The sequence below is a fragment of the Panulirus ornatus genome, chromosome 7, assembly GCF_036320965.1.
Source record: "Panulirus ornatus isolate Po-2019 chromosome 7, ASM3632096v1, whole genome shotgun sequence".
Lineage (NCBI taxonomy): Eukaryota > Metazoa > Arthropoda > Malacostraca > Decapoda > Palinuridae > Panulirus > Panulirus ornatus.
The window spans coordinates 2,758,547-2,786,128 of NC_092230.1; the positions used below are offsets into that span (position 1 = coordinate 2,758,547).

Genomic DNA, 27,582 nt, shown 5'->3' on the forward strand with positions numbered 1-27,582 from the left:
TATAGATGGGGTGAGGGTGTCCCTCCTCACAGGTTACACGGAGGAAATGAATAACCCAGGAGATGAAAAAGTGGCGTGAATAATGTATGAGGTGCAGCGGGGCCTCACTCCGCTGCCGTATGTGATGTATGGTTGACGAACGGTGCGTGTAGGCAGGATGGCGTGCGGGTGGGTGACCACCACCTGTCTGTGGTGATGATAGGCGTGGTGCTCAAAGGGGGAGAGGGGGTGAAAAAGGGTCGTGGTGATTAGGGACTGGGTGGGGGGAAGGGGGGGGGGGCTGGTTAGAGTGACCTTTGACCCAGCAGTTTACTGAAGGGGGCGTCCTGCTGTGTCGTAAGTGTTGTAGGGAAGTGTGGTTGTAGTGGGTAAGGCAGGGGTCTATGGTCGTATCATGTGATGATCACATGATGTATCTGTTGTAGTTTAAGGTGGGGGAGGGGGTAGGGGGGTGTCTTCTAACGTTACCCGCGTCAGTAAAGCAGTTGTCTGGGAACAACAAACAACAACAACAAAAACAAAAAGACAACGACAAAAAAAAAAGAATGTCCGGAAGTTAGTAATGTCGTCTCTACCACGACCAACAACAACTACAACAACAACTACAACAACAACAACAACAACAACAACAACAACAACAACAACATACCTGTATCACATAACCGTCACACAAAGGCAGTAAGTATTGCCACACACACACACACACACACACACACACACACACTCGTCCGCCGTAATTTCTGTTGTATGAATTAGTCCAATTTGTGTGACATGAGGATTGAATTCCTCTATGCAACTGTCATTATTACATCTCTAACACCACCAAACACCTGTATGACATGATTCGTTTAAGTATCCCAGCATAAACTGAACTGAAATGTATTTGAAATGTTTATTGATTTATATCAAATGTATATGAGAAGTTGGAGAGAGATGTGATTCATTTCAATCTGTTGTATGAATGTTTTGTCTTCGAAATTTTGAGTTAGGATCAATTTTGCATTCCTTTAGGTATTGTTAAGATTTTAAGATTCGTTCCTTTATGATATCGTTGGACATGTCCAGTCAGAACTCAACATTATGGAACGGTAAACAGAGCAGCTAATCCTTTCGTAAGTCTTTTTGTCGTGTTGTTTAACACTACTTTCACCCATAATCTAGGAAGCGAAGCAGAGTTGAATACCTCCATGTTTGCATCGGGACATGACCTCTAGTGGGCCGTTGTGATAACTGTTTCTTCCCTTACATCTCGAAGCTTTGGAACTCTCTCCCCTCCCACGTCTTTCCCACTAACTTCGACCTGGCACATTGGAAAAGACTGGGTTTTCCACTTGCTCCAAGATTCGTAAACACTTTCCCTCGCCTCTTCTTCTCCCCCTTTCATGATCCTATCCATATTTCAGCGAAGGCCCGGCCTTCATGTGGACTTAAAAGAAAAAAAAAAGAAAAAAAGTCTCGCTGTCCTTTTTACACGCGCGCTTCAGGTTTCCAGAATGAACATCTTAAAACATCTCTCTCTCTCTCTCTCTCTCTCTCTCTCTCTCTCTCTCTCTCTCTCTCTCTCTCTCTCTCTCTCTCTCTCTCTCTCTCTCTCTCGGGTAAACGTCGCCACAGCGTGTGTGTATGAGAGGTCTGATGCGAATTCCTCACCCATCGTTTCACATCCTGTCTCAAGCAGGGTGCGTCTTCTTGGCCCAGCCTCAAACATCCCCGTCATTTTCCGTGGCTTCAACATGGTCAGCCTGGTCCTGTGTTTGTATGATCACCAACATCCATCTTGGGATGTTGTATAGCATCCCCCAAGACGTCAGACATCTCCTTAACATCCTCTCCCTAAAACATCTTCCCAGGCGTATAGCTATAAACATCTGATGATATAGTCTTCATTCTATAATCTATGATAGGTGTCTTGCTACCTGCACCATCGGAATGATAGATGTTGATATAGTCTAACTTGTACTACAGGTAGATTTTAAGATACTTTAACTTCTACTACAGGTAGATTTTAAGATACTTGTACTATAGGTAGATTTTAAGATACTTTAACTTGTACTACAGGTAGATTTTAAGATACTTGTACTACAGGTAGATTTTAAGATACTTTAACTTGTGCTACAGGTAGATTTTAAGATACATTAACTTATACTACAGATGGATTTTAAGATACATTAACTTATACTACAGATGGATTTTAAGATACATTAACTTATACTACAGATGGATTTTAAGATATTTGTAGTACAGATAGCTTTTAAGATACTTTAACTTATACTGCAGATAGATCTTAAGATATTTGTAGTACAGATAGATTTTACGGTATCTTGTACTGCAGATAGATTTGAAGGTATATAAACATTTATTAATCTCCTAAGTGACATTTAAGAAACGTAAATCTTTTACCCGATGCGTTCTCCCCCACTGCCTGGCACTGCTGGACGTGGGAGTGGGAGAACTCCACCCCTGGGGGAGACGTGGCTATATATCTTGTGTTGTTGTTGGTGATGAATGTATAAAGCTGGGAAGGTGAGGATTTATTGTCTCCATCTTGCCTCTCCCTGAAGTCTTCCATCTCCTTCGTCCCTTTGTCCGCTCTCTCTCTCTCTCTCTCTCTCTCTCTCTCTCTCTCTCTCTCTCTCTCTCTCTCTCTCTCTCTCTCTCTCTCTCTCTCTCTCTCTAACTTTTCGATTCTTTTGCTACAGCTATATTTCTTCTCTGCTTCTCTCTTTTTGTTTGCTTTCCCTCTCTTTCCCCTTTCCTCTCTCTACTTCATCTGTCGTCTGCTTCACCTTTTCTCTCTCTCTCTCTCTCTCTCTCTCTCTCTCTCTCTCTCTCTCTCTCTCTCTCTCTCTCTCTCTCTCTCTATCTCCTGTACCTCCTCCTCTTCACTGTCCTTCCATCATGCGTGTCCAGGATCGCTGCCACAACAGTAGTCCTCCCTTGACCATCACAGGAAGGAAGGAAGGTGACGACCAGAGGTCAGAGGGATGTGTGTGATTACCTTTGTTTGGTGGAAGGATGGAAGGCTGGCGTCCTGCATGGGAAGGACCAGCCAGGTAACTCAAGACCTAGTGGTCTGTAGCCGGGTGGAGGACAGTACATGGGAAGGACAGATAACAGAAGACCTGATGGTCTATGACCAGGTTTTCTGCTGGAGGACAGTACACGGGAAGGCCGGTATATAGATGGAATTAAACCAACAATAGTAAGTGTGAGGGAGTTAACACACTAATGGGTCTTGTGGTATGAGTGCCTCACTGAGCCATAGTGTTTGGTAGTGGTTTAAGACACGTACTAATGTTGTGTGTTGTCTTTCCAGGTATGTTCATGAGGAAGGAACCCTGGTGGACTCTGCTAAGGGACTCAAGGTATGTTTCTATAGTTCACCATATATATATATATATATATATATATATATATATATATATATATATATGTGTGTGTGTGTGTGTGTGTGTGTGTGTGAGAGAGAGATACTAAGGGAGATTGTTTGTACCTGATCTCTCCCCATAGTAATGGGAGGGAAGTTGATGGCAGACAGAAAGACAGTGGTGTTGACACTCTCGGGAGAAGAGAGAGAGACGGAGGCCGTCTGTTGACTTAGCTGTCTGAGTTCATAATCATATCTCATTATCATGTGTCGGCATCTTTCTTAACAGTTCGTGTATCAAAGGAATGAATTGATGACTTTTTTGTTCTTATACATGACCCTGTTGTATTGTTATACATTACCCTGTTGTATTGTTGTAGCTGTATACTGTGTATCCGGTGATATGAAGTTAATTATAATCATTATCATTTTAATCGCCGTAATAAAGATGGTAATGATAGTAATGATGATAATGATATTAATTATAGTAATTAAGGGTTTACTGAATTTTGTCTTACCAAAAGCTAAGAATACCATGTACTCGAATGCCTACATATATATATATATATATATATATATATATATATATATATATATATATATATATATATATATATATATATATCCCTGGGGATAGGGGAGAAAGAATACTGCCCACGTATTCCCTGCGTGTTGTAGCAAGCGATTAAGATTGGCAGGGGGGCTGGAATCCCCCCTTCCTGTATTTCTTTCTCCAAGAAAAGAGCAGAGCAAGGAGCTGGATAAGGATTTTTCCCTGTAAGGCTGTGTCATCTCTTCTTGAAGCTACCTCGCTCAAGCGGGAAATGGCGAGATATATTAAAAAGAATATATACATGTAAGAGAGAGAGAGAGAGAGAGAGAGAGAGAGAGAGAGAGAGAGAGAGAGAGAGAGAGAGAGAGAGAGAGAGAGAGAGAGAGAGCACATATCCATAGATGTGCACATGTCATTGGTGCAGATTTTTGCAGGTGCAAGTTTCCCCTGCCCAACTGTGTGACGGGGATGGGTGGTGGTGTTGGTGATGGGTGACGGTGGGCAGGGGGCGTGACGGGGTAGGGGGGGGGAAGGAAGGCCCCGAAGAAGAAGAAGGAGGAGGGATGAGGTCATGTGATGAAGAACACAGGAACGTAGCGGAACAGATGGCCTCCCGTCCCTCACCGTGGCCTTGTGTACCTTACAATACATACCCCCTCCCACGTTTTTCACCATATTTCTTCCCCTCCCGCCACAGCGTCCCTTTCCTCAGCGGCTGGCGCGGGACACGTTCTGCAAGTGGTCGCCAGCCACGTCCGTGCATGATCTCCAGGTAGCGCGGCGTTCGCTTCATCTGCCGCTCATCCCTCACCCATGACTATGAGCGTCCTGCCAGCGATGAAGAGTGTGGACGTTCACCACACTCTGGTCTGTGACGTGTGTGTGTGTGTGTGTGTGTGTGTGTGTGTGTGTGTGTGTTGGGGATAGGAGTTCCTGGATGGGTGAATGGACGGGGATGACTGGGTTGTTCAGCACCGTGCACAGGAGGGAAAATGGCTTTAAATGATCAGAAAAAAAGGGCCTCTGTTGGCTTTCAAATGACCTTCTAAAAGGCCGAGTGTGGGAATAACTGGAATGTGTTGTCGCCTTCGAGCTGAATGACTACCACGAAGTTGGAGTAAGACTGAACCTTTGAAGGGAGGCCTTTGTTGACCTTTAAGGCCAGGATCAGGTACCCTTAGATCATGCCTTTGACCTAATAGTGTACCTCTGGCATGATTTGATAATACGAGGGACACTTACCTTAATCGAGAGCAGTGAACTACGGTGTCATGTATAGGGCTGAGGTGTGGCCTTTTGTGGCCTTTGTCGCAGGCCTCAGAACGGCCTTTGAAGGCCACCTTGCGGTAGCCCTAAAACCTGGCCTGGAGTCTGAAATGCCTACACCTGTAATTTGTGGTTTCCAGCGTGCTACTGTGTGGCTGTAATTGAACAACAGACAGATAGACAGACAAGTATATATATATTTATGTTTTTTCCATCCATATTCGACATTGCCCGCGTTAGTGAGGTAGCCTCAAGAACAGGGGACTGACCCTTAGAAGGGAAAGTCCTCACTTGGTCCCCTTCTCTGTTCCTTCTTTTAGAAAAGCAAAACAGAAGGGGAGGATTTCCAGCCCCCCGCTCCCACACCTTTTTAGTCGCCTTCTACGACACGCGGGGAATACGTGGGAAGTATCCTTTCTCCACTATCCCCAGGGATGATATAAATACATCATAAATACTGGGGAGAATTTGATTAAGCTTGTAGTAATATACTTCCAGATATATTCAGTTGCTCGTGACCGGAGCGAACCAGTTACATAATTCCGCGACACTAACTCCCTTGTGTTAGAGCAATGGAGGGTTTCCTGTTTAGGCGAAGTAGTCAACAATAGCAGACTTGGTCGACGGGGCGCTCCCGTCACCGGGCGAGCAACGCCCGGCCCTCGGGCGAGAGCCATGTGTTGTTTATGTTAATCAGCTGATTGGAGTCGGCAACGAAGATGCCTCGATGAATTCTGACCACGGGTTTCGTACCCTCAGATGCGGACGCAAGTGCGATAAGGTGGTATCAGACGATGATGGTAGATAGCCTGGAAATTTTTCCATCTTAGTCATAGGGGAAAATATAGCCATTGATTTAGTATGTTATTCTTATATACACAATACACTGAGGCTTCTGTTTTGTTCGCGTTCATCTCTCAGCGCACTCTTCGTCTTACATATCTTCCTCCATCTAGTTCCGTGGGAACGTCCGTCGTGAGTGCAACCGTTAATTAACAGATGAGAGAAAAATGAGTCTAGAATGACAGAAGGTTTTTATGGATGGAATGAATGAAATATAAACAGGTAAGACATGAAAGAAGGATAGCAGTTTTTTTTTTCTCCTCCTCCTTAGAGGCTCCAGTCATGGACAAAAATCCACATCAAGGCCTGGCCGTAATTGAAATGTAAAGAGGATAATGAAAGGGAAAAAGGAAGAGACGAGGGGAAAGTATTTAAGTATCTTGGAGGAGGTGAAAAACCTGTCTTTTAGAATGTGTATGTGGTAGTTACTGGGAAAGACATGAGAAGGTAGAGAGTTGCGAAGCTTCGAGGAGGATATGAGATGATCGATAGTTTGATACAGGAATCGATAGACAGTCCTAGTATTGATACTATAGATAGATAGTGTTAAGTATAGATGAGACAGATAGGTGTCCAGCAACACAAAGAAAGAGGCGTAGACGTCGTGTATGTATATACGATCAGAATGGGAGGTAACAGGGGCCCAGCCGTCCGTATGGTCGCCAGGGTTGACCAGAGGTGGTGTAACTTTCCCCTACGTCTCCGTCAAGGTCTGCTGACCTTGCTGGACTTTGTCAGGGCTTACGCAGAGCCCAGGTTGTGGGGCCAGGCAGAGCTGCGGGGCGTAGGACCGTCATGTTTACGACCCGGGTAGGATCAGTAACCTGCCTGGGGAGGGAATTTACACCCCGCACACACACACACACACACACACACACACACACACACACACACACACACACACACACACACACACACTTGTTCCAATCACAGCTCGTACAGACAGATATATGAACAGTCCTATACTTACCATTATGAACTTCATGAACAGTTCATGAACAGGTACTTAACTATGCAGGTGAACAGCTCAGTTCCCCTCTAGTTAGCCCATGTGGTATGTCAACTATTACCGTAACTACTCATCACTTAATGGTCATTAATGCTCATGATGTGTACAACATTGACTGTGTAATCATCCTTGTGTATCTAAATGTACATCATTTAGCTCTCCCCACAATCTGTCACATTATGACCCCACTCAGGAGACGTGGATGCACCGTCTACCACACTAGGATTCGCTATCCCATCATTATGACAGGGAAATATTCACACACACCTGGACCTCTAGAATAAGAATATACATTCAGTAATACATACAGGTGTATATATATATATATATATATATATATATATATATATATATATATATATATATATATATATATATATATATATATATATATATATATATATATATACCTTCTTACTCCTCTGTATATTTATCATTACCTTTTTCCTAACCTTATAACACATCCAGGTATATATATATATATGTATATATATATATATATATATATATATATATATATATATATATATATATATATATATATATATATATATATATATATATATATATATATATATATATATATATATATATATCTGCCTTCTTACTCCTCTGCATATCTATCATTACTCGTTTTCTTCTTAACCTTCTCCCATCATGATGTCTCAGTCTTTTCGTTGGCGTCGTGTTAGCTCTAACTGTCGTGTGTGCTTGCTGCTGGAGGTCTGTCTGCACGTGTTGCTGGAGTGGTTGGGTGCGCGTACAGATTCGTGACGTGAACTTATCTCTAATGGTCAGTGCAGGAGGAAATGTTTTGGCCACAGAGGCGTTTGGTACTTTTTGATATTTCCGTGGAGTAACTCTGCGTAGGGTAACTGCGTAAGGTAACTACGTAGGCTAACTCTACGTAGGGTAACTCTGCGTAGAGTAGGTCTGCGTAGGGTAACTGCGTAAGGTAACTACATAAGGTAACTCTACGTGGGGTAACTGTGCGTAGGGTAAATCTGCGTGGGGTAACTCTATGTAGGATAACTTTGCGTAAGGTAACTGCGTAGGGTAACTGCGTAGGATAACTGCATAGGGTAACTCTACTTAGGAGTGATTGATGAGTGATTGGTACCAGGAGAGACCGTCTTTATCTTCAGTCAAGAGGTGAGGTGGTCAAGGTTTGGCAGTTCTGTCGAGAGGCAAGAGGTCATGATCAAAGGTCGAGGTCAAAGGTCTAGCCAAAAGGGGCAGGGACCATGATATAAGGTCGGACTCTCGTATCCATCCAGAGGATAGAGGTCATTATGAAAGGTTCAAGGTCACAGGTCATTTTCAAGGGCAAAGGTCATTTTGAAAGGTCTTGGTTTCAGGTCCATCTAAAGGACAGAGGTCATGATCAAGGGTAAAGGCCACAGGTCCGTCCAAAGGGCAGAGGTCGTGATGAAAGGTCGTCACAAGTCCATCCCAGGTCAGAGGTCGTGATCAAGGGTCAAGGTCATAGATCCATCCCAAGGCAGAGGTCATGATCAAAGGTCATCAAGGTCACACGTCCTAGCTGAGTGGCCATCAGCGACAACAGAAAGGTCGCTGATGGTTGCAATTGGCTCAGGAGCTCAAAGGTCGAGGTTCCTGTTGTGGTGCCTTTTTGCAGTTCTCCCGGACGAACAGCTTGGTTGCCCACTTACTGGGTGCTGGGAGGACGGATTTGTTGGTCTGTGGGGAAGGGGGGGGTCAAAAGGTCAGAGGTCAAAGCCACAAGTCTGTCCATGGCTTTCTTAGGGGGGCTATGTGGGCCTAAGGGCTTCCAACAGCTTGGTCGACCAACACAACCCAACCCAGCAACTTGCTGCTGTGGGTGAGTGGGGGTTGGGGGGTGAAGACTCCCCCCCCCCCTCAAGACGTCGCGAGGTGTCACAGTGACATTAAAGAGAAAAGGTCAGAGGTCATATGAGAAGGTCAAGGTGATCGCAGATATGAATGTCATCTTCAAGTCTCTGCCGCCGTGTTTTGCTCTTGGTACGCCTCGCCTCCCCTCGCCATCACGCACCTTCTCTCCTTCATCTCCGCGGCAGTGACTTAAGAGGGGGCATCTTCTGCGTCTCCCCACGTATGGGGGAAGGGGAGGATAAGGGGAAGCAGGTGGGGGTGATGGTGGTGATGGTCGGTGGGGAGATAACAACGGTATTGTAAAGGACACACATTTTTTGGGGTGGGATTTGGGGCGATGATTGAATGGGAGAGAATTATGTGTGGGGGCCCTGTGGAGGTGGAGGGAGTGCTGGTGGGGAGGACTCTGGGGGATTAATGTCCCCAGAGGGACGCTCTGGGTGGGGGAGGAGCTTGCAGGTGGCATGTACGTTGTATACAGGCTGGTGTGGGGTGAGAGGATGAAACTAGAACCCACTTACTACGGGGGAAGGTGAAGGTAGACACCCTTACTAAGGGGGAAGGTGAAGGTAGACACCCTTACTACGGGGGAAGGTGAAGGTAGACACCCTTACTACGGGGGAAGGTGAAGGTCGACCCCTTTACTACGGGGGAAGGTGAAGGTCGACCCACCCCATACAGTGGTTAGGGAGGCAGCAGGAAGAAAGGATATACCACACCGTTACATTAGGGCTGTATTCCTAATTCAAGACACTAGAGTTTGTCTCAGTAGCTTGAGGGTCAGTTGACGTCTTCATCCTTCCAAGTGTTCCTGCTCCCAAGACTCGAACCCTGGCTTCTCACGGGGCACCACTGCTGGGTGTGGGGACACGCTTCTGGCTACCCAGACCAACCAACCACTCCCTCCCTCCCACACCTGCTCTATAACCTCCCACCCCCAATGCCTCCAGTTCCCCCCCCTCCCTCTCCTTCCCATTAAGATGCTCTGCCTTCCCGACTCCTCCCTCCCACCTGGCGGTCCCTGTGCCCTTCCTGGTATGAATGGAGGAGGGGTCGGCCCGCTGGCCGGCTGGTGTGGTGACCTTGATCAGGGTACATACATACGCCGGGCACCACTCCTGTGTACCCTGCTGCCACACACACACACACACACACACACACACACACACACACACACACACACACACTTTTGTGAGAGTGCTTAAACATGCCAACTGTTTTAATGCTTGTTAGAGGTTAGAAGGATTTTATAAGTTGTAATAGTTACAAGTTAGCAGCAGTTTAAGTTAGGGTAGTTAGGATTTACCTTCTCTTTAGGAAGACAGCTGGAAGGAAGAACAGAGTATTGGTTTACTGGTTATTGTAGCGGAGGTGCGTCAGGAAGACATGTTGAACCCCGAATTTCTCTCTGTAGAGAGGGAAGTTAACGGTCCTTTGATGGGAGGATGGACCTTAATGCTCCTCTCTCTCTCTCTCTCTCTCTCTCTCTCTCTCTCTCTCTCTCTCTCTCTCTCTCTCTCTCTCTCTCTCTCTCTCTCTCTCTCTCTCTCTCTCTCTCTCTCCTTCTCTCTCTCTCTCTCTCTCTCTCTCTCTCTCTCTCTCTCTCTCTCTCTCTCTATGTGTGTGTGTGTGTGTGTGTGTGTGTGTGTGTGTGTGTGTGTGTGTGTGTGTGTGTGTGTAGGGCCAAGCACCGTATATCCTCGTCATGGGACTTAGATATGTAAATCCTTTGGTAGCTTCGCCTTAGGCCCCCGAAAGTCCTCTTTAGAAACTTGACTCTCTCTCTCTCTCTCTCTCTCTCTCTCTCTCTCTCTCTCTCTCTCTCTCTCTCTCTCTCTCTCTCTCTCTCTCTCTGGTGACTGGAGTGGAGTGGTGAATATCATCCAGTAGGTAGGGTGGAGGAGTGAGGGAGTAGGAGGGAAAGATACCTGGAAGTGGAATGGATCAGATCCAGGTTTGTGGTGGAGCAGGAGCAATCAGAAATGGAAAATGAGGGGGGGGGGGGGGAGAGTGGCGGGTGGATCGGTGGATGGATAGGTGGGTGGATGGATGGATGGGCGGATGGGTGATGGATGGTTGGGTAGGTGGATGGATGGGCGGGTGGATGATGAATGGGCGGGTGAATGGATGGTTGGGTAGGTGGATGGATGGGCGGGTGGGTGATGAATGGGCGGGTGAATGGATGGGTGGGTAGGTGGATGGATGGATGGATGGGCGAGTACGTAATGGATGGGTGGGTGGATGGAGGGGGGGATAGATGAAAGGTGTATTGTCTCAGGGTGTGAAGAATGGCTCCCCCCCGCCTACCACATACTCGACACAGCCAGGAAAAACACGGGGCTCGTCATCCTGTTATTGTCTGGGGAGCGGGGAGAGATGTGGGCAGCGTAGGATGGGATAGGGAGGAGGGAAGTGAAAGAGTGGGAGAAGGGAAGCGTATGATGGGGAGGTGAGAAGCGTAGGATGGGGGTGGAGGTGGGCGTAGGATAGGGCGAAGGAGTGGTGGCAGCGGTAGGGTTGGGGAGGTAAACTTACTTCTTCATTCCCACCACTGTCTGAAATATATACTATACGTATAAATAGACAGATAGACAGACAGATAGAAAGATAGATATATAGATAGATAGATAAATAGGTTTATAGATTCCTATGATATGCTTGCTTGGCTAGGTCTTCGAACCCAGGGATCTTTGATCCCCCTCCGTCACACCAGCGACCCAGATTGCGTCCGCTGTAGAACTATATTGATTTTTCAGCTGTTAGAGAAAAAAAAAAAGCTAAAAACATCTGTCCTCCCCTCACCCTCTACACCCCGCCCCTCCCCCCCCCCCCCCCCCACGTTTGCGCAGTAGCCGTGATGGTCGTGCATAACGACAGGAGACGTACGCAGGGCACATAGTAGTCGTACGTTGCCTTGGACTACGCAGGCACACAGACGCCCTTGCTTTGTTGTGATCGGTATGTTAAAATGTTTGATCCTACCATCAAGTGTAGTACGAGGGTTCGACCCCCCCCCCCTCCCTGAGGAAGACAGTACGACCCCTGAGGAAGACAGTACGATCCCTTTGACCTGACCCTGAGTCTTCTGGCCTAAAGGTCGAGGCTACCAAAGACCACCCAGGGATCGTCCCATCGTGCTCAAGGGTCGTACCGTCGTGCTCAAGGGTCGCACCGTCGTGCTCAAGGGTCGTACCCTCGTGCTCAAGGGTCGTACCGTCGTGCTCAAGGGTCGTACCGTCGTGCTCAAGGGTCGTACCGTCGTGCTCAAGGGTCGTCCCATCGTGCTTAAGGGTCGTCCCGTCGTGCTCAAGGGTCGCACCGTCGTGCTCAAGGGTCGTACCGTCGTGCTCAAGGGTCGCACCGTCGTGCTCAAGGGTCGTACCGTCGTGCTCAAGGGTCGTACCGTCGTGCTCAAGGGTCGTACCGTCGTGCTCAAGGGTCGTCCCATCGTGCTTAAGGGTCGTCCCGTCGTGCTCAAGGGTCGCACCGTCGTGCTCAAGGGTCGTACCGTCGTGCTCAAGGGTTGTCCCATCGTGCTCAAGGGTCGTACCGTCGTGCTCAAGGGTCGTACCATCGTGCTCAAGGGTCGTACCGTCGTGGTTACAGGTTACAGGAGTTACAGGTGCTCATTCTAACGGTCCTGAAATAACAGTTTACGTTTTGCACGCTCAAAACTCTCTCTCTCTCTCTCTCTCTCTCTCTCTCTCTCTCTCTCTCTCTCTCTCTCTCTCTCTCTCTCTCTCTCTCTCACCGGCAGAGTAATTCAGCCGTGAGAGGTGCCGGAACCATGTAACCCCCCCCCCCCTCATCCCCCGACTGGCTTGCCACCGTCACCGTGGGAAGGTCTTCTCCGGGGGAGGGAGTGACTCAGGCAGGAGGGAAGGGGTGTCAGGGCCGTGCGTGCCCAGGGGGATGGGTGAGGGATGGTGGCAGAAGAGATGTTGGCAGGGGAGGGAGAGAGATGGTGTTTGCATGGTAGGGGGGGAGGCAGCATGGTGAGAGAGGGAGAGACGGCTGAGGAAGAAGAGAGGGCTGGACGGGAAGAGGGTCGGGAGAGACAGAGAGATGAGAGACTTGATGTGTGGAGGAGAGACTGTTGACGACGTGTGAGACAACGAGGGACGACTACCGCGGGCTAGAGATCATCTGGCATGGCCGACACGTGCGCTGGCAAGGACTCACGTGGCACACGTGTGTCGACGGAGGCAGGCAGGCAGGAGGTGGCACGTGCATGTAGATGGGCAGGCAGGAGGAGGCACGCGCGTGCAGATGGGCAGGCAGGAGGAGGCACGCGCGTGCACGGGTGGCAGTAGCTCTCCACACACTCATGGCTGCTTGCTCCTGCTTGCAGTCAACCATTAACAACATGGGTGATGTCGTTCACAGCAGCTCGAGTGTTGCCCATTGTGTGTGTGTGTGTGTGTGTGTGTGTGTGTGTGTGTGTGTGTGTGTGTGTGTGTGTGTGTGTGTGTGTCCTCGACGTGTATAACTACCACACATTTCCTCACCTGTTAGTACAATATATGTCCATATAGTCACGGTTATGTATTGACCGTAACTCCTCAGTCATCACAACACACGGGCCCAAGGCTCAGACCTAAACCCAGCTCAAACTATACATTTTCCTTCGATCATTTAGACTGTTTGCGACAGCCGTCCGCAGCCATGCTCAGCCACACCTTGTCTGGTCGAGTGTCTGTTTCCCTCCAGTTGGCTTGGATGGTCTTGTATGGAGAGGGACGGGTTGCTGGGGGTTGAGCCACCCAGTGTGTGGCGTAAGGTTTGTTTGGGAAGTCTGGCGAGGGTAAATACCTTTCATTTTCTTTTCCCCGATGGTTGAGCGCTGGCTTCTTCTCGCTAGCCCTGCCGTTTGGCACAGTCTCGCCACAAATATAACATAAGTATAACGTAAGTATAACGTAAGTATAACCTTCTCTCTATTGTTAGGCAGTAGGGGGTGGGGAGCCACCGACCAGGAAGGTATATTACCACACAACCCGCCTGGGTATTGGGAAGGTCAGTGACAGCTGGCGCAGTGAGCCAATACTTCTGAGCCTGTCAGGTGTCACTCCTTTGCCCCACGCAGCAGTCATTTCTCTATGCCTCACCCCTCGCGTGGGCTGCTGGTGGCCTTCAGTCCACAAGACATACAATCTCCCCATCTCACACATAACACTTGACAGCACCTAACTCACACACGACTTGTTCTCTTAACCCTAGATTACCCTGCGTTGAGCGGTACGCGCCAGCCTCCTCGAACCTCCTCGTAAGTACTTGAATAAGTAATTAAGTCAAGTAATCTCGGTCAGAGCTGTGTTTTCACTCTTAATGTGTGTCTTCTGCTTTCACTCACACTTTCTCTGCCTCATCCCTCGTGTGTACGTTCACTCTCCCGCGCCTCATCTTTGTTTCCTGTGCGTGCGCGCGTGTGTGTGTATGTGTGTGTGTGTGTGTGTGTGTCATGTCTCTCCCACGCTAGAGACTTTCAGTCTCTCAGGCCGGGAGTCATCCTGGTAGCTCTCCTCTGTACTCCTCTCTGTCTGTCTGTCTGTCTGTCTGTCTCTCTCTCTCTCTCTCTCTCTCTCTCTCTCTCTCTCTCTCTCTCTCTCTCTCTCTCTCTCTCTCTCTCTCTCTCTCTCTCTCTCTCTCTTTGTCAACCTGAAGCTTCGTGCTGTGGTAGATAGACAGTTGCCTGGTAGACGGATGCTTCGTGCTGTGGCAGATAGACAGCTGTGTGGTGAGCCATCGGTGGTAGACGGGAGGAACTGCCTCTCTACCCTATGAGAGACGCGTTCTTGGACGCGCCATCTACATTATTGCGTCAGTATATCAGTTACACAACCCGGCTGTTTTCCCTCCTTTTTCTTGATTGCTAGAAGTTAGCTTTATGTAAATAAGGATTCAATCTGCATAATATGTGTCCTGCTGGTTTCATGGATAGCACTCAAACCCCGCAGCTCGGTCTGTGCCCCAGTCGCTCTGGTCTGTTGAGGAACGTATTTCGTGTCTGTTGGTCTGTTAAGGTATGTATTTCGTGTCTGTTGGTCTGTTGAGGAATGTACTTCATGTCTGTTGGTCTGTTGGGAATGAATTTCCTGTCTGTTGGTCTATTGAGGAATGTTCATCGTGTCTGTTGGTCTGTTAAGGTCGTATTCCCTGTCTGTTGGTCTGATGTGGTGCACGATAACCGCGTCCTTACGCGTCGTCACCGCGTCACTCTACGTCACGAGAGACTGCTGAACAGCACAGACCTGAAGACGACCCTGAACAGGACGTCCTCCATTCCTGGTCCTAAGGGTCGTTCACTGACGACCGTATACAGCCACCGGATAGACGCCCCTTGTTTAATGATGGTGGTGGTGTGGGGGGAGGGGGGAGGTGTCATGGCTGTCGGGGTGGGATATTTCCAAATGTGACAGGGGAGTGGCATGGGGTGAGGGGGGGGGGGGGGAGGGCCGCTGGACGACGACGACTCATCATGCTGTGACGACCGCTGCTGCTGCTGCTGGCTCAGTGCTGGGAGAGAGAGAGAGAGAGAGAGAGAGAGAGAGAGAGAGAGAGAGAGAGAGAGAGAGAGAGAGAGAGAGAGAGAGAGAGAGAGAGAGAGAGAGAGGAATTCCTCTCTACCTACCTATCTACCTACGACGAGATTTTGCCATTAGGCGGGGCTAGGGGCTAGTAGGGGCTAGGGTTGGCGCGTGGAGCGGTCACACTTCACATCTCGTTTGTTTACCCCGTGTGTTCCTCTCTGTGCCACGCCTCACACGTTGTATAACCGTCAACCCCCGGGCTCATCTGGAAGTGTCTTTAGCCACACGTCACGGCTTCTTTTGAATGTTTCTGTGCTGTGTGCGCGGATTTCGTATCTAAAGTTTCATTGGATAATCCTGACATTTTCTTTTCCCGCTTGGCTCTTGTAAAGTTGGTTTTTTTCATATCTTGTTTCAGGGAACCAGACTCAGTGACTCACTTTTTCTTTCGTGGTAAGAACGTCTTTCAGACTTCAGACTGAACACATCGTGTCTTTCTCATGTGTCTGAGCTGTAGAGTTTGTGTTTATTTGACATCTCATGATAGGTCACACGTTCCATGCCCCATTTGTTGCTTGTGAAATGTTTGTAAAATCTCCTTCTAAGTTCTTCATCACCACCTAGTAGTCAGTTGATGACCATACAACAGAGCAAGAATTTAACTTGAAAATTGTTCAGTACTTTTCTTTATCTCGTTTTGAATAGGTTCTCATAATCATGCCACTCACTACCAGGCCCGTATCTCATCGATATGTTGCTACGGATTATAGATTCATGATGACTCCTGGATCTTCGATGTTCGTTTCTCATCCTCTCTCATCTCCTTTACCTGCAAGTGGCGCGTTTCGTCAATCGCTCGTCTCTCCCTCATACGCCTCCGTAGACGGGCGCTGTAGAACAGCGTCCGTTCGTCTTCCGTTACGTTAGGAGAGCGTGGACGCTACCGGGGAAGAACCTGTGAATGGGTTCCGGTACACACACACTCTCTCTCTCTCTCTCTCTCTCTCTCTCTCTCTCTCTCTCTCTCTCTCTCTCTCTCTCTCTCTCTCTCTCTCTCTCTCTGTCTATCGGTACGCGTCCATGATGACCGTCCTTTGTCTGGAGTCGTTGTCATGGTGAAGGCTCCACTCACGGACAGAGATGCCTCAGTATATGTCCTTTTATTAACCTTTCAAGGACTTTTATGACGCAGGACATCATGTTGACTGGCTCGATAGATATAGATAGATAGATAGATAGATAGATAGAGGGGGGCGGCGGGATGTTGTAGTGGCATCTGTGGTGGTGAGGTGTGTGGTGTTGGTGGGATGAGGGCCATATGTGGTAGTGATGACCTTGGCAATATCTATCCCGTTCGCCAGGTTGTCCTTGTGTGTGTGTGTGTGTGTGTGTGTGTGTGTGTGTGTGTGTGTGTGTGTGTGTGTGTGTGTGTGTGTTTTCACCCGTCTGTCTGTCTGTCTTCATCTATACAGAGGTATGAGGGCGTAAGACACAGCTACTGACAGACGCAGGGGGTGACACACACACACCTGATTTCTCCTCCCCAGTCAATCTCCATGGTTCGTGCTGTTCGTTTAGGAGGGACTGGTTCGTAATATTCCCCAGGTGTCTCTCCAAGGAACACCCGCACAAACCAAATCGATATTCACACACACACACACACACACACACACACACACACACACACACACACACACACACACACACACACACACCTTGAACATAATCAGGAAACACGGCCGCCGTCCGGGCGTGTGCAGCGACTGAACAAATGAACTCAGAACGCTGAGATGAAAATAAAGACGAACAGCAACGTTCTGGGACGTGAACATCTAGCCCTCTCCCAGCCCCACTCTCCTCTCCCACCCTTACCCCCACCTCTCCCTGTCCCAGAGGAGAGAAAGGCTAGGACGTGTCATTGAAACCGGGAATTAAAAACTGAAGGAAAATCCTGGAAACGAGCGATGAACAAAGGCCAATACAAGGCTACACTGGAGAACCCTTCATGTTTCCTTCCCTGGAAAGGGACGTGCAAGCAGTGAGGGCGCGGGTGTATGGTCTTGAAGTTACTGTGATGCCTGGAGAAGGCGCTGACGATGATTCTTCTTGTGGTTAGAACTTAACATTGGCGGCCCTCAGGTTCACTGGGCCTACCCGGTGCCCACCTGTCCATGTATTATACCCACTGTACGCCCCATACTGGCCTCCACCTACCCCCAGCTGTGTGTCCTTCACCCACACCATCACAGGTCCACCTGTTCCCCTCCTATGTCCATGTATTGTACCCACTGTACGCCCCATGCTGGCCTCCACCTACCCCCAGCTATGTGTCCTTCACCCACACCATCACAGGTCCACCTGTCACCCTCCTATGTCCATGTATTGTACCCACTGTACGCCCCATGCTGGCCTCCACCTACCCCCAGCTATGTGTCCTTCACCCACACCATCACAGGTCCACCCCTCGGTTTAACTCGGGCTTGATCACGAGCCTTTATCCTGGCTGGGCCTGTCGCAGGCCTTAGCTTTAGTGAGGCGACAGACACACTTCCAGGACGCCCCGTCATAATCCTCCCACAGGCCCAGGACCCGTCCCTGACTGAGTCTGTCAGGTAACCGTACTTCAGGCCAACGCTTCGAGAAACCAGCTGACATCTTGCTCACGCACTCGAGCCCCGGGGAGGGACTTTGGACATTCAAACCTCACCGACAGAACAACTCAAAGAATAAAAGACGTTTGGGAAAAGTTGTGATCCTGTCGTCTTCCAGGAGAGATGATAAAAGGTAATGCTGACATGACTTGTCCCAAGAGTGAGGCAAACTGAAGGTGTGTGTGTGTGTGTGTGTGTGTGTGTGTGTGTGTGTGTGTGTACAGCAGAGGGATGGAAATGGAAAAAAAAGTGAAGTGGAGGGTGGGGGGGGGGTATAGGAAAGAGGAACGGGGAAGGGAGAAGAGACAAGGTGAACGAATGGAGAGAGAGAGAGAGAGAGAGAGAGAGAGAGAGAGAGAGAGAGAGAGAGAGAGAGAGAGAGAGAGAGAGAGAGAGAGAGAGAGAGAGAATATAGTCAAACACAAAAATATCCTGACATAGATATACAGAAAAAAAGAGAGAGGAAAAAAACATAGCTGAACTTTAACAGATAGACAGACTGACAGACACATAGACAGACACTCATGCCCCGTCAATAACAATCTCCCAGCCTTAAAATTCATGGAAATTGGGGGGGGGGGGTTGAAAGGAATGGGGGAGGGGAAACCTGGAAATGACGGGCAATCAGAGGAAAGTTGTCTTTCCTGATGAGCGTTGGTGGAAACCTTGAGTTCCGGAAAAGCCAAACACTGCCACACTCCTGGCCGTCAGGGAGGAGTGACGTGTGTGTGTGTGTGTGTGTGTGTGTGTGTGTGTGTGTGTGTGTGTGTGTGTGTGTGTGTGTGTGTGTGTGTGAGCCTCAAGGACATCACTCAGCAGGTGAAGACGTGGGTCCATCTCGCGGTACTGGACCTGAGTTAAACCCTTACTGTACCTGAGGGACAACGGGCCACATATCATGACACACGACCCGTGGCCTGGCGCAGGGAAGGTGTCCAGCCATCTCGGAGACCATGCGTGCGTGTGTGTCTTAGATCAGCCTGGCTGCTAACTATGTTTTTAGGGCCGGTCTGCGTCCACAAACAGCCTGGGTGATCGGCGGGCCAGCAGCGGCTCTTCCCCCCAGACCGAAATGTGGCGGTGGGAATGATGATCCGAGATGGACGTGTGGTGTGTGTGAGAGAGAGAGAGAGAGAGAGAGAGAGAGAGGACACTCACTTCAGACACTCATAAAGCTGTCTTTCAGTGTGAGCGAAATGGCAGATATTGTTATAATGTGGCACTTCACAGCTTCTGGGAAGTATGGACAACGCCCGGGTTAAGTAGGAAGGGAGATGTTTAGGTAAGTAATAAGGCAAGTATTTCGATGAGGGAGGAGATAGGTAGGTAGGTAGGTAGGTAGGTAAGTAGTAGGCATCAGGTCGTGAGAACACATTAAGGTAATCTGGCTGGGGCAATAAGTGAGGGAGCTGGGTAAGAGGATAGGTAAAATGGTCCTGTATTTAGGTTAGCACTGTAGGGAGATCAAGTAGATTAAGGTAGAGAGGTAGATACACAAGGGAGGGACTGAATGGTTCAGGTGCCCGTATATAAAGGTACAGTAATGTCTTTTTGAATCCCTGTATTTGTATTCAATTCTTTTTTTTTTCAGGCGTGTAGCCCGGGAGGCTGGCGAAGATATTGAATGGGTTAAAGATGAGGGGCGGATGACGGGGGTTGGTGGCTCTGGTGAGCTGCCGGATGAGAGAGAGAGAGAGAGAGAGAGAGAGAGAGAGAGAGAGAGAGAGAGAGAGAGAGAGAGAGAGAGAGAGAGAGAGAGAGAGAAGGGGGTGGGGGAGGGGATGAATGATGCATAGCAACCAGAAGCAAAACTTGTGTATGAAAGCTGGGCCGGAATTTATGATGAGTCTCCCCCCCCTAGCGCGTACTATTTTTTTTTTGCCAGAGAGAGAGAGAGAGAGAGAGAGAGAGAGAGAGAGAGAGAGAGAGAGAGAGAGAGAGAGAGAGGCTAGCCATATAGTTTCATCAGATGGTGGAGGGGAAGGATCGGATAACATCAGCGGGTCGGCAGATGGTGAATTGACAGGGTGGGTTTGCCTCCGTCACCTGGCGAGACACGACCCGCCTCTACCCCCCAGGCTTTAGCTGTGTCCTCTCTCGCTCCTGCTGGAAAATGAAACCCCTTCTGATAGTGTTATTCCATTCGATTATGTCACTAACTCTTAACAGATTGTCATGTATATGATAGATAGACAGATAGATAGATAGATATATAGATAGATAGATGAAGGTTGTACCTCACTAGTTTGGAAATACGTTGACCGACTGTAAACGAGATGTAGTAATTAATGGTCAAGTCCCAGAATGGTAAGAGGTAAGAAGTGGGGTGCCACAGGGATCAGTCTTGGGACCTGTTCTCTTTCTGATATATGTATTGATGATGATGGTTATTGGCTGCATCGTAAGGTACTGAAATTCGCAGACGATTACTAAGCTGGAATATAAAGCTGCACCTTAACCTGAACATGTCCAGCTTTAAGTCGATGGGCAGTGGTCACTCACACAGATGTCAAATGAATTTTATGAATCGATAAATGTAAAGGTTTACACACCAGGAGCACGAAGGAGATGGCAACCTACAGCATTTCTGTCGAGCAACAAAAGATAAATGAGGGAAAAAAAAAAACCTAGGCGAGAATAATTTCTGGTGTCCTGAAACCAAGTGAGCAGCACAAAGAAGCAGTGAAAGGGACAAACAAAATTCTTGGATCCACTGTTGGGGCTTTTACATTTTGATTCCTCACTCCTCACAATTCATTCGTGCGTCCTCATATTGAATATTGTGTTCATTTTGATCATCTTACTTTAAAAATAGAGGAAGACACAGATAGAATGAAGGGAGTACGGACAGCGCCGGGATACCACTGTGACTCCCTAATCTAAGAGATCAATCCTGTGGGAACCCAGTGAACGACTTAGATTTATTTACCTTAGGAAAGAGAAGGTCAGGAGGTGGTCCAACACATGTTCAAGATGAGCAACGTTGGTGATGATCTCGACCCATCATGCTGCTTAAGGCTGGATTCGTCTTAATGTCGCTCGTCGTAATAGATACAACGGCAGGAACAAACGTAGTTATTTTCTTACCTCAGACGAGGCGAAGTACTTCATCTTGAACAGGATTGTTAACACGTGGAATGATTTGACAATTGGAGTGGTTGTAATCTCCAATATATAGATACGTTTATGCATAGTCGTAACGTATATATATATATATATATATATATATATATATATATATATATATATATATATATATATATATATATATATATATATATATATTTTTTTTTTTTTTTTTTTTCGCTTTGTACGCGTCATACTAGCGCATTATGATACGGGAGGACCGATATTTCATTAAAATTTTGCAAACATTAAATAAAAATTTGTATGCATGTTTTTAATTAATTTTACTTGGCATATCTTTTATGTATTATAACGCTATATAAACTGAATATTTCACCATTTTCCATTACACTGCTCTGGAAAATAGAGTATATATATATATATATATATATATATATATATATATATATATATATATATATATATATATATATATATATATATACATCAGAAAGTTTTTAAGTAAGAGTCTTGGTTTTACATAGGACTTTTTTTCCAGAGGCGTCTGCTGTCCAAGGCTGCGTTACTTCCAGTTGCAGGGAAGTGTGGACACCTTTGAACTTTCACTTGTGTCCTTCCCCCCTTGCATATATACACTGGGACGATACAAGCATTCCTCTAGTCCTCAGACACCTCACCATGAGCCATACGCACATTGAAAATACTAACTTATCGATCAACACCAAAGCAATAGTATTATTATTAGTAGTGAAAGTAGTAGTACTAAAAGTAGTTGTAGTGGTAGTAGTAGCAGCAGCAGCATTAGTAGTAGTAGTTGTAGTAGTAGTAGTAGTAGTAGTAGTAGTAGTAGTAGTAGTAGTAGTAGTAGTAGTAGTAGTAGTAGTAGTAGTAGTAGTAGTAGTAGTAGTAGTAGTAGTAGTAGCGATATTAGTAGTAGTAGTAGCAGTAGTGGTAGACGTAGTAGTAGTAGACTTAGTAGTAGTAGTAGACGTAGTAGTAGTAGACGTAGTAGTAGTAGTAGACGTAGTAGTAGTAGTAGACGTAGTAGTAGTGTGAGTGTGAACGATCGCCCAGTAAGAGATCGTGGCGTAGATATAGTGTGGGACGTGGGGCGTGGGTCCTTACCTTGTTGTTAAAGGGAAGATACTGTACCTGCCCCTCCCTCACCCTGCTAGCTACTGTCTGGCTTCTCCACCCTGGCTGTACCTTCCCTTCCCTCACCCTGCTAGCTACTGTCTGGCTTCTCCACCCTGGCTGTACCTTCCCTTCCCTCACCCTGCTAGCTACTGTCTGGCTTCTCCACCCTGGCTGTACCTTCCCCTCCCTCACCCTACTAGCTGCTGTGTGGCTTCTCCACCCTGGCTGTACCTTCCCCTCCCTCACCCTACTAGCTGCTGTCTGCCTTCTCCACCCTGGCTGTACCTTCCCTTCTCTCACCCTAGCTGCTGTCTGGCTTCCCCACCCTGGCTGTACCTTCCCCTCCCTCACCCTGCTAGCTACTGTCTAGCTTCCCCACCCTGGCTGTACCTCCCCTTCTCTCACCCTAGCTGCTGTCTGGCTTCCCCACCTTGGCTTTGGCTTCACCCCACTTCACTGCACCCTAGTATTCCTTGTCAGACTTTATTTTCATCGATTGTCTCATCGTCGTGTTTCAAAGAGTCGTACCGTCGTGTTCAAGGGTCGTACCGTCGTGTTCAAGGGTCGTGTCGTCGTGCTCAAGGGTCGTACTGTCGTGCTCATGGATCGTACCGTCGTGCTCAAGGGTCGTACCATCGTGTTCAAGGGTCGTAAGGTCGTGTTGAAGGATCGTACCGTCGTGTTCAAGGATCGTACCGTCGTGTTCAATGATCGTACCATCGTGTTCAATGGTCGTACCGTCGTGTTCAGTGAGGTACGGTCATTGCTCAGGTTCTTCAGAGTAAAACCGGGGCCGAAAGTTCGTAAATCATATCTGGCAAAACTTTTCTTTCGTGACGAAACATAACGAAGTTGTGGACGATGCTCTCAAAGGATACGAAATATTCTCCCCCCTCCCTCCCTCCCTCCCTCCCTCCCCCCACTCCCTCACCACTGGAAAAAAAAAGGAGGGGGAGGGGGGGATGATGGATATGTAACAGCTTGAGCTGGAGACAAGCTTTTCTAGCACAGGAGTTACAGGACGTTTGGTTTGTACAGATATAGTAAGTTAGCTCTTTCTTTCTTTAGGTAGAACTAGGGTCATTAGAGAGAACGATCGTCAAACTTTTCTTTTTTTTTATTTAAGCTACGGCTTAGAAAAAACTTATGGACGCCAGAACCCCTTTACTCTATATGCAGAGAGAGAGAGAGAGAGAGAGAGAGAGAGAGAGAGAGAGAGAGAGAGAGAGAGAGAGAGAGAGAGAGAGAGAGAGAGACAACGCACTCACCAGGACCTGGCGGCCGTTCTCACGCATGAGCTTCGTCATGACAATGTTCCTCTCGTTGGCGTGTTCACTCACGACACCATCATCATGATCACCATACTCGCTGCACCATGATCATTACGAACACCGGCCTCGCCCTACCAAGGCGGGAGACAACTGGAAAGTGTTCAGACACCTGAGCTGCTGGGAATGGCTGGAATCACTGAGGGTGTCTGTACTCCCTGGAGCACAGACGGGTGAGGTGGATCACTCATCCATACCTGGAAAATCCTGGAAGGTCTGGTTCCCAACTTACACTGGTAAACAACATGTTACTGGCACGACACTCATGGAAGACTGTGTACAATACCACCTCTGAAATCCGTGTGTGTCATATGGACGACAAGAGAGAACACCTTAAACCCGCCCGCCGGGGCCCAAGAGTCTTCACCACCTTGCCATGTACCATCATCAGAAACATGGTGCACGGTAGACAAGTTCAAGAGTGCACTGCACCTACAAAGTGGACCACACCAGCCATGGTTGTGTGGGCCTCAGTGAGGGATGCCTGCCGCTTCCAACATCTGGGTCCACCAAACACCCAAACCCACCAACCTGGACCCAGCCCGGGTCTAGCCCAATAGTAGGGGGTAGATAGTCCCTGGTGACCACTCCAAGGTAACTGTATTGGTTACGCCATAAAGATAACACCATATCTACTGCATCATTACCATCACTATCAATATCTGCTCAACCATTTGCACCATTACCATCACCATCAATATCTGCTGCACCATTACCATCACCATCAGCTCGCACCGTCGTGCTCAAGGATCGTACCGTTGTGTTAAATCACCCATCACAGTGGTGCACGTCACTGCTACACCCACCACAGCGCCTTACTGCCCCTCCACCAACCCCTCCACCACACCTCACCATCACTTACCTCACTCATCTCAGTGTATTTCCCCACAACTCACTACCATTGTATTCGGTCACCATTACCGCAGGATTGAGCGCCCCGCCAATTTATTGGAGTCATTTGGAATTGTCCAATAGATTTTTCAGCTTTTGTTACCATGGCGGTAGCATTTATGTGCTCGTGATACTGGCCTTCTCTTCATATATTGACGGTTTATATATTTTCAACGTTTTAGGGAAGCAGGTGTGGGACCCCTCACCTTGTACATGCTCGGTACCCAAAGTTTTGATGCTATATCGAGGACCGAAAAGAATGTCTGTGTGTTTATGTTTTTTTTTTTTTTTTTTTTTTTTTACCAAAGCACTTACGATGCATCTTTGGGGATTCCCTCACTTGGTTCTGACTGGGAGTCGAGAGCGAGTCTTGGTGTCGAACCTCCGTCTCTCTTGTGTTGTCTGTTTGGAGGAAGGGCCGCAGGGGCGAAGGGAAGAGGGTGGCCTGCACCTCCCCGTAGTAGTAGATCTTGCTGGAAGCAAAGTCTTCCTTCCTTCCTCCTCCTCCTCCTCCTCCTCCTCCTCATCCTCCTCCTCCTCTCGCCGCAGACCTTCTTCAGCCATCCCTCAAGTACTGGTAAATTTAGTTTCCCCTTAGCCTTGTCTTCCATATTTCCCTTCTGTCTCATTGTATGGAGATTGGGAGTTTAGAATCGTGCTACAGCCTTTCGTTGGCCTGGCCGATGGTTGGTTGGCCAAAGCGATGATTGGTTGGCCAGACCGATGATTCGTCGTTGGCCAGAGCGGTCGGTCGTTGGCCAGAGCAGTGGCGCTGTTTTTGTTTTAGCCCAGATTGGAGTGACTTGGGGTGGGGGGGGGTTGAGGGTAGGGGTCAGTGGTGTAGGTCAGTAGGCAGGGGTGTTGGGTGAAGGGGAATATGACCCGTTCCTTGTGTGCGGAATGGAAAATGATGGATTGTTCCTCATCTTTGCCACCGTAACATGTGTATGTTGGGGGGGGCCGTGTGTGTCGTGTGATTGGTACGTGACCTGGGGAGCCTGGGACCTCCGTCCCGTGATTGGTATGTGACCTGGGGGCATGAGCCACCGTTCCGAGGTGGATATGTGACCTGGGGAACCTCGCTGATTGACGAATGCCCTGGGGTGACTCAAATCACTGTCGCATGATGGAGACTCCCCCCCCCCCTTCCCCATCCCCCCAAGCGTTGATAGCTGTATTGATGATCAGTTTGATGGTTGACGAGGTCAGAGCGCCCCTCTGGCGAAGTCAACGGAGGTTGAGAGCCGCCTCATAGGTCTTTTGAATTCCTTAGGTCGCTGAAGATGAAGTCAAGGACGAGGCATGCATGGTAGACGGATATTCATATCAGCAAATTATGGAGGGTCTGTGGATCTTGCTTCCGTCTGTTGAGGCCCAATGATGCATAAATTTTGATCTCCCTCCCCCCTAATTCTTAACCACCGTTTCTCACGTTAGCGAGGTAGCGCCAGGGACCGACGAAAAAAAGGCCGCATCCGCTACGCATCCATTTTCCAGCTGTCATGTGTGATGCACCGAAACCACAGCTCCCTATCCGTCTCCAGGCCCCACACACTTTTCCATGGTTTACCCATGCACACACACAATATATATATATATATATATATATATATATATATATATATATATATATATATATATATATATATATATATATATATATATATATATATATATAGTATGTGTGAGAGAGAGAGAGAGAGAGAGAGAGAGAGAGAGAGAGAGAGAGAGAGAGAGAGAGAGAGAGAGAGAGAGAGAGAGAGAGAGAGAGAGAGAGAGAGAGAGAGAGAGTTGCGTGTGTTGGAGCCATCAGGTAAGGCAAGAAGTAATAACATTATGAGACTATAAACCTATTTGTTGGTCTGTTTGGCCGGCCAGCCGTTCGCTGGCACTGGGCCAACACAACCTGCCAACACAAACAACACAACCTGGCAACACACACAGCACATCCTGCCAACACACACAGCATAACCTGCCAACACACACAACACAACCTGCCAACACACACAGCATAACCTGCCAACACACACAACACAACCTGCCAACACACACACACAATATAGCAGCTGTGGAAAACAAGGTATTAATGCTTCCTGTGTAGTGTTGAAGGCAACTGAGGAAACACAAGGTATTGAAACCCCTCCCATAGAAGACACACACACACTCAGCAGTAAAGCAGGTAAACCCATCTAGCCATAAAGCCACAATATATCACGAACCAGTCATAAGGCGAGGCCTATAATGAATTTTCGTAGGCCTATTTCTTGAAGGAGGGGATTGGGTACCACATCCTCAAGTGGGGGTTACAGATTTAACCCCCCCCCCACAACCCTTGGCCCCCATGTAAGGGGGGAACGCCAGCACCCTCCGGGGGTTAGAGAGCTATACCCCTTGTCTTCCCATGTAAGGGGGTACCAGCTCTCTCTGGGGGTTAGGAAGTGATATCCCTCGTCTTCCCCTGAAGGGAGGGGACGCTACCTGACCCGTGTAACAGCAAGACCAACTCTCCAGTCATAACTTAGTCTTTCATGTCTTCTTTTTTTTCTTAATCTGTTCGGGTTGTAGAGGTTAGGTCGTGTATTCCCAGCCTCATTACGTTCTGCCGTCGTATTTCTTAATGATACAACTCATAATCACTCGCTATGATGCTGGAAATCGTCGCCATCATATGTATTCATTGACGTAAACGGCAAACGAAATCTGATTTTCTTTGTGATGAAGATTAGCAAGATGTAGATTATTGACATGAGATTGAAAGGTATTAGAAATCTGTTGGCGGGTGCCTTACGTTTTTGCTTTGACTGTGTTAGAACTAGAGTGGATCAGGTGACGGGTGGCACAGATGGAGTGTGTTCTCCATCACTGATTGTCCCTCCATCACTTGCCTTCTGTACTACACTAAGTCCCTCCAGGTACGCATCCTCTCCATCACATTAACCTCTCCATCACTCGGGCCTCTCCTTAACACACGTGCCTTCATTACTTGTCTCCATTTAGACACACACACACACACACACACACACACACACACACACACACACACAC

General features: G+C 48.0%; 1 protein-coding gene across 5 annotated transcripts in view; it reads left to right on the forward strand.

Annotated features, from left to right (window-relative positions):
- LOC139749369 (uncharacterized) overlaps positions 1-27,582 on the forward strand; it is a 424,871-nt gene that overhangs the window by 107,410 nt on the left and 289,879 nt on the right. The window contains exon 1 of one of the 5 annotated variants that reach the window (XM_071663142.1): positions 3,321-3,365. The exons of the other annotated variants lie outside the window; for them this stretch is intronic. The gene's annotated coding sequence lies outside the window, so the exon portion shown is untranslated. Of the gene's footprint in view, positions 1-3,320; positions 3,366-27,582 lie in introns of those variants that run through there. 5 annotated transcript variants of the gene reach the window in all.